The sequence below is a fragment of the Pseudochaenichthys georgianus genome, chromosome 8 (assembly GCF_902827115.2).
Source record: "Pseudochaenichthys georgianus chromosome 8, fPseGeo1.2, whole genome shotgun sequence".
NCBI classification, from domain to species: domain Eukaryota; kingdom Metazoa; phylum Chordata; class Actinopteri; order Perciformes; family Channichthyidae; genus Pseudochaenichthys; species Pseudochaenichthys georgianus.
The window spans coordinates 15,037,158-15,044,972 of NC_047510.2; positions in this window are offsets into that span (position 1 = coordinate 15,037,158).

Below are 7,815 nucleotides of genomic sequence, written 5' to 3' on the forward strand. Positions count from 1 at the left end.
AATGTTGTGTAATCAACAAGGATAATCTGGTGTTTTTGAGTTGATGAGTAGTGCAGATATGAGATATCACTGTAAAATCAATCGACAGTAAAGAGTATACTTACTTCCGGGTGTAAAATCCTCCGTTGTCCAATGGGAATGGACGCTCACATTGCTCTCCGTAATACAATAAAGGGGACATGATCAAATCGGAATATAATGTTCTTTTAAAAAACGTTAACTAAAGGGAACAATCTATTTGACACAGCTGAAGCTCTGGCCTTCCTTAAAAACACAGTTGTATTACACACAATGCACTGTTTTTTGAGAACAAAAATTCGTAACTAATGCACCATAATACATTCTGACGAAAAATAAAAATTATTATGAATACAAATAAAATAAAAGAAGCCTCCCGTGAGTTACTACAAGCTATAAAGTAGATTTAAAAAACGTTTTATAGAATAAAAGCTCACTGCAGGACGTTGTAGAAATGCGTGTGTGCACCACGACAAAGGAGCCTCATTCACTTTACATAGGGGTTGTTTGCGTGGTGCCGACACGTAAATGTAACAAAGTTCGTGACTCCACCACGCATTGTGGTGTTAAGGAGTCGTGGTGGAGTCACGCATTCTGGTGAGATCAGGTTGTACACTCCCGTGTTTTATTTTAGTTGCTCTTCAGATTGAAGCGGCCAGTTTTATATCGACTATACTGTATGTGTGATCTTTTACATCTCGTTGTGTCATTTGAGTTTATTTGCTGTGTGTAGATTCAAGGGTTTTGGTTATCTTGTCAATTTGTTTGGTTATCCAGGCACAGCTGTGTGTGACTCCCTCTGGTACACTGGTATGTGTTTTCCTAATGTAGAGAGCATTGATTAATTAATAAACTACACACTGAGTCTAGATCCTGACCAAATCCTTTTTTATTGTTGATCAAATGTTTTCCAAAAATGTATTCATACATATTTAGAAAAATACAATGTAGAATCACAACCAGTCCAACACAAATTACAAAAAATACAGAAAAAACAAACAATAACAACAATCAGACAAGACTACAAAACTATGGAAAAATAACCCCTCCCACCCCCAGATCCGGACCATCCTTGCATTATTGCTCATTCAATCTATTATAGCATGCTAACAAACATGGTACTTTCTTTATTTGTACAGATCTGCATGGGAGACGATGGCGCGATGCAGAGCGCTGTCTGTGATTGTGCACGGGGGATGTACAAATGCAGCCACGCTGCAGCATTGGCAATATGTGCCATGTGGCAGATCAGCTCCACAGATGTTGAGTGCCAGTGGAGGAAGCCTGGCACTTCCAAAGTAGTCCAGCCGGTGTCTCAACTTTACCAACAGTGAGAGGAGACATACAACCCACTGGCCAGAAACATTGCCACTCAGGATGTCGACTGTTTCAGGTCTGCACTGAGGGGCGCACAGTGTGGCATGGCATGGCTTCACCTGAGCCAGAGCCGCGGCCTCAACATCAGGCCATTGTCACCGTGCCGGAGCTGGTGAAGGGGCATGGGGGTCGGGGGCTTGAGGCAATTCTTGCCTCAATGCGACTGAGCAGAGACCAGCAAGCTGCCATCCAGACAGCCACCGGAGGACAGCGGACAAAGTGGCAGTTACACAGGTGGGGCAGGTTGACAGCCAGCAAGTTTGGTGCTGTGCTGCGGTCGGGACTTTCATCCACTCCATGCGCGTCCCTCATGAAGAGGGTGCTCGGGGGGGGTACAACTTGGACGGAGTCATGGCTGTCAACTGGGGGGTTGTAAACGAGGCCGAAGGGGTGAAGGCTTTTGTGCAGGCCTATCGCGTGACAGTGTTCGAGTCTGGTCTCTTTGTGAGTGAGTCGGTGTTTTGGGAGCATCCTCCGATGGACTTGTGCAGCCATCTGCCCTGCTGGAGGTGAAGTGTCCACCATCATTATACATGATGGTGTATATAGGATATATATATATTTGTATACATATCTGTAAATTGTATAATTGTATTTGATTTAAGTCTTTTTGATCTCTCTGTCTATAAACACAAACTGAGTAAGATTGACAATAAAGTTGACTTTGAAAAATATATATATTCTTTATGAAAATAGTTGACTGTTGGAGAAATGAATCCAAATGAAACGTTGGACTGAACTACAACTACGCCTTTAAATCTCTACGGACTGTTTTTCAGTGGGATGGCAAGTTCCTATCTTTAAACATTTATTAGTTTTTTCTCAGAACAGATTTGATTTTCTGAAGTTAATTTAACTTTGGCGACCATGTAAGGTCATTATTAAAAAGGTACAATCAATTTGTTTAGGGTTGACTAAAATAATGATAAACATTTCATTTGGATAATTTACTGACAGAATCAGAAACTCAATAATGCTCTACTCACCTGTTCCTTTTTATAAAGTGAAACAGTTGAAACGATAGATTTTAGTAAACTTAAAAACAACCTTCTCCAAAAGCTATCAAGGAATATACCGAATACTTATTTTAGAACTTTATTACATATTATTTGTATATAGTTTGAATGATCCATAATTGACAGAAGCTTGTGTTTACACTGACCTGTCACTCATATATTAATGTCTTTGTAACTTCTTTAAACCACGACCTCACTCATTTCTTTCATTCATCACAGTTCAGTAAACTAAGTGACACATGAACCAGTTTAATCATTATAATAACGTAGGATTGCAACTCTTTGAAACTGTAGGTGGCTCTTAAAAGAGCCGTTGTGTTTGGGTGTGCTGGTCTCAGGTCAGTCTAAGCCAGGGGTGTCAAACTCAAGGCCCGGGGGCCAAATCCGGCCCGTGACTTCATTTTCTGTGGCCCCACAAGAGCTTGCAAAGAATATTATATGTTTATTATACGGTTACATGAGGATTTACAGAAGCACGTTGCCCATAAACTACATGTCCCACAATGCATCTGAAATTAGACTTTTTTCTCAGAATTGGACTTTTTCTCTTCTAAATATGCATTTTTCTTAAGAATTTGACTCTTTTTTTTAAATGTTAGTTTTTTTTGAATGTCACTTCTGTTTTTTGATTTTGACTTTTTTTCCAGCTTTTCTTTTGAAATCATCTTGTGACGTTCTCACTGAAGAGACTTGCAATTATTTGCCCCAGACTTCTGCTTTCAGACGTAGTTAAATATGAAGTTATTACCCTATCGGATAATAATCCAATGCAGAGGCAATAATGTAATATAATACATTATTTTAAATATTTATATATAAGTTACAACCGGCCCTTTGAGTGCAGCCATAATACTGATGTGGCCCGCGATTAAATTGAGTTTGACACCCCTGATCTAAGCCCTCTCTCCGCGGATGCAGCGGGCCAGCTGGATGTCTTTGGGCATGATGGTGATCCTCTTTGCTTGGTTCATCTTACTGGGGGGCAGCTACATGGATGTCGGTGTAGTCCACAGTCATTGTGCAGTTGAAGGCAGAATGAATTTATTATTGACTCCGAATGAAGCACAACTTTATGTCATACAATACATTGACTTTATTTGTAATTGTGTACAAAAATAAAGCATTGATTAGCAAGCAGGACCTGCAGGAACAGAGCACGGTGATGGATGGAGCTGGGAAGAGAGAAGAATAAAGAAAACAGATCCACTTTATTATCGGATATTAAAAATTCAATTTCAAAACAAGTTGCCGCTCCTACAGTTTTCTAGTGTGTAAAGATGATTTCACTTGACCTATGCAAAATATCACACTCAATACATGTGTGTCTCTGGGGGGTGCATTGTGCCTTTGATGTATATAAATAATATACCATAACCAAATACTATTACGTACAGTGGAAATCAGGTTGCCAGAGCAGGTCAGTGTGCATGTCCCTCAGGGTCTCAGCAGTTACAGGTGAGGGAAAGGAAATAAAAGAGAAAAAGGTCAGTAACAACACTTTAAAGTAACAACACTTTGAATAATTATCTCTTCTAATAATTTTCTCCCAGTAAGCACACAACTACTGTCTTTCCAACAAACAGATTGACTCACCCTTACTGACATCACAATGAAACACGTCCAGAAGAATGTCATGCAAAGCTCCCTGCCTGCCTTCGACTCTCCCTGACTGCTTCCTTAGCACCCGGTGGATGGCGCAGTAGGCTACTCTTCAAATGTTTCACGAAATACTTACCATCATGACTACTCAAGATTACTGTTTAAAATGTTGGTTTACTTCATGTAATAAAATAATAACTTCATGGTAAGGCTACTAAAAGTGACAAGGCTAAGTAATGTAATGCTAACTAACGTGCTCGCTACTCATCGCTACTAGCTAGGTAGCTAACTTGACTATATATGTTCCATGCACAACATGTATATTACCTGATATGTCTGATCCAGCGACTCCTGGTCCTTTCATCAGACGGGAATCGATAGAACGAGCAAGTGGTATGATCACTTATGTGATTACAACCTGGTACAAAGCACACAGGCATCTTGTAAAAGTGAATTTATTTTTAGCAATCTCTTATTTATTGGAGGGAATAAATCAGTTATGAGATCTTCTTCTTCTTCTTCGCTTTAATTACGAGTCGCAACCACTTGGAGCATTATCGCCTGTGACATCACTTACGCGAGCCAGAATGGGATTTGGGATTTGTAGTCTTTGTAGTCGCGTATTTTTCATAGTCTTATATTTCAACAGTTTTACGACAAAATGTGACTTTTTTGACATGGAACTTATTGTTTAAGATTGACAAACATCATATGTGTAGTTCGTGGCACAATTCAAACGGGATCAAAAGATACGTTTTCTCTCTCCATTGAATTCAATGTAAATGTTTCGCTTCCGGGGTCCCATGGGCCGGATGTAGATGGGCGTGACTTCGCCTCTCTATTCAATGTAAATGTTTCGCTTCCGGGGTCCCATGGGCCGGAAGTAGATGGGCGTGACTTCGCCTCTCTATACAACGTTTTCATTGTTACCAAGGTGGTTGCTAGGGACGCTGCTATCGATATTATTTCTGTTATGTTGTGTAACTGTTTAATGGTGTTATCTTTATTACTACCCCCTTCCCCGTCAAAGTATAGTGTTGGTCCACAGCGCAAACGTATTAGTTTAACAAAATCCGCATCTAAAATGGTGCAGAAACGTTATTTTCCCCTGTACAATTCCAGTCTCACATCTCACAGCACATCGTCATTAACAAATACCGGAAACAGACCGAAAACACTTTATTCCGAGTGTACTTGCTTTTCTCTTTGAAAGTCATCACATAACTGCATTGTAATACATGGTTCGGCTGCATTAAATATTACATATCTGCCGCAGTTCGGTATTTATAGAGCCCTGATGAGAAGACTTCTAGACAAACATGAGGAACTGCCGCCAACACTGGAAACGTGACGTGGATCATAAATATATCAACAATTAAACAACATCTTACATTTCTTTTCACACAATGCGTCTCCTTGCAGTATCAACACTAATTCGGCGGACTTTTATATTTGATCCAATTGGTAGATAGGCTGTATTTACACCATGAAGGTGCACAGCTGATATAAAGGGACACCTAGTGGTTAAAGCATGTTATTGAATTTCATTATTTGTATTATTAGATATTAATAGAATCCCTATAAAGTATTCATTACTCGTTATTCTCTACTAATAGTTAAGTAAAGACTGTATATAATGACTATTTTGCACATCCCTTTCAAGATTTCAAGATTTTCTAAGGTTTATTGACATATCATATAGGCCTACACAACTATGGTGTAGTTATGCAATGAATGAAAAACTTGGGTCGCAGGTTCCTCAACAGTGCATTACAAGACATCTATCAATATTTGTGCATACCTCCAGCAATGTTAACTATGTTGAAGCACTTATTTTAACTGATATTATACATAATGTATTATACTCTTATAAGATGTATGTAGATAGTATAAGAAATGTGCAGAATATGACAATGTAATGGTGGAGGTACACATATTGAAAGATGTCTTGTGATGCACTGTTGAGGAACCTGTGACCAAAGTTTTTCATCTCCGACCTTGTCAGGTATTGAACAATCAATAAATAAAGAACACAGAATTATTAAAAATAAAACACAGAATTTGTGTGATTATACTAAATGCGGTGGACCCGTTCAAATCCAGTTTTGGACAGTCTGCCGTGGTTCCATCCCATTTCAAGTGCTGTTCGACGCTCTGCACACTCTCCAATCACAGAGCTTGAGGACTATCACGGGGTTTGTCAAGCGAAGTGGAGAGAATACTTACTTCCGGGTGTAATATTCTGTAAAGCAAATGAGCTGCTCCGACCCTCGGTCCTGACGGACTCCAACTTGTGTTTATTAATCAAACAAATAAATAAACACAAGGATAATTATGTGTTATTGTTGAGTAAATGGAGAATTGCACAGGGGAAAATAACGTATCTATTGTGGTGATTGACATTATTCACCCACGGATCTATGGGTTAGGGTATTGTTCTGCACGGACATTTTAGTGAGCCGGACTTCCTGTCTCCTCCGGTCTTCGCTTCCCGGGCATGAAGCTGTTTACATGTGTTTTGAGATGCTAAATAAAAGTCTAGCTTGTACCTTTGATACCCCGCCTCCGACTCCCATCTCTCGGCACCACACTATGCCACAATTTTAGATGCAGATTTTGTTAAACTAATACGTTTGCACTGTGGACCAACACTATACATTGACGGGGAAGGGGGTAGCAATAAAGATAACACCATTTTACCCAACATAACAGAAATAATATTGATAGCAGCGTCCCTAGCAACCACCTTGGTAACAATGAAAACGTTGTATAGACACAATTTCTTGAAGTAATCTTCGTAATAACTAGCAAACTAAAGATCATGTACATCCACTGCACACATCATCTGAAATAACAACTCATATTTCTCGCATCAAATGACATCAAAGGGCATTTTAATCGCCAAACTAACCTTAAAATAGGCATTTTCCACCGAGAATAAAACGAATGTCGGCCATGTTTTTTTTTTCTGCAGGGAGAAATGTGAAGATCACGTGACATAGACGCCAGCCATTGGAATGAATGGTGAAAAAAAACCTAGGCATTTTACAATTTCAGAGGCGTTTTCGTAGAAATACTGCGTCCTACGTTGTGGACCAACGTAGTTATTACACGTTTGTTTATGAGACTGGGTTGGATATCACCCTGGTTCCAAGAAACTGCTGACCACAGTTGGTCAGAGAATTGTCAATAGAGTGATGCGGGACATCCTGCAAAACTACGCCACACATTTCGCTGTACAGTTGACGAAGTGAAGACATGTTTTGTTGCCGTTGAAAAGATTCAACAATTGTCGATTTTATGACGATTTTACAGCAGTTTCATTAGGCATCAAATAAGAAAAGGCCCAGGTATGAAGTGATGGGTACAAAGATATTTAATTGATACAATTTGAAGTTTCTCCATGTTAATGTTGTAAGGATAAACCTTTATCACGTTTTCAAACTCAAACCAAACATAAGCTTTGACTGAAATATACACTTTGATATACCAATTGATATTTGATTCACATCCTCCCTTCAAGCACCATCATATTAGCTTTCCAAGAGAGGCAGAGGAGTGTGATGCCTGGATAATGTTAAAATAATGTCCACAGCCTTCAGCATCTCAGGGTGAGTCCTATCCATACTTGGGGTGAGGCCAAACATTTGCCAGAGGTAATCATCCAGGTCTCTAAAATTGTCAACTGGGCCAGGGGTCAGCAGACTATGCGCCCAACTTTGTGTGCCAAAAAGACACATGAGTAAAGAAACAGAAATGCTATAGAATTGTTTTTGTGCAAAAGACTGAACATAATATATACTTA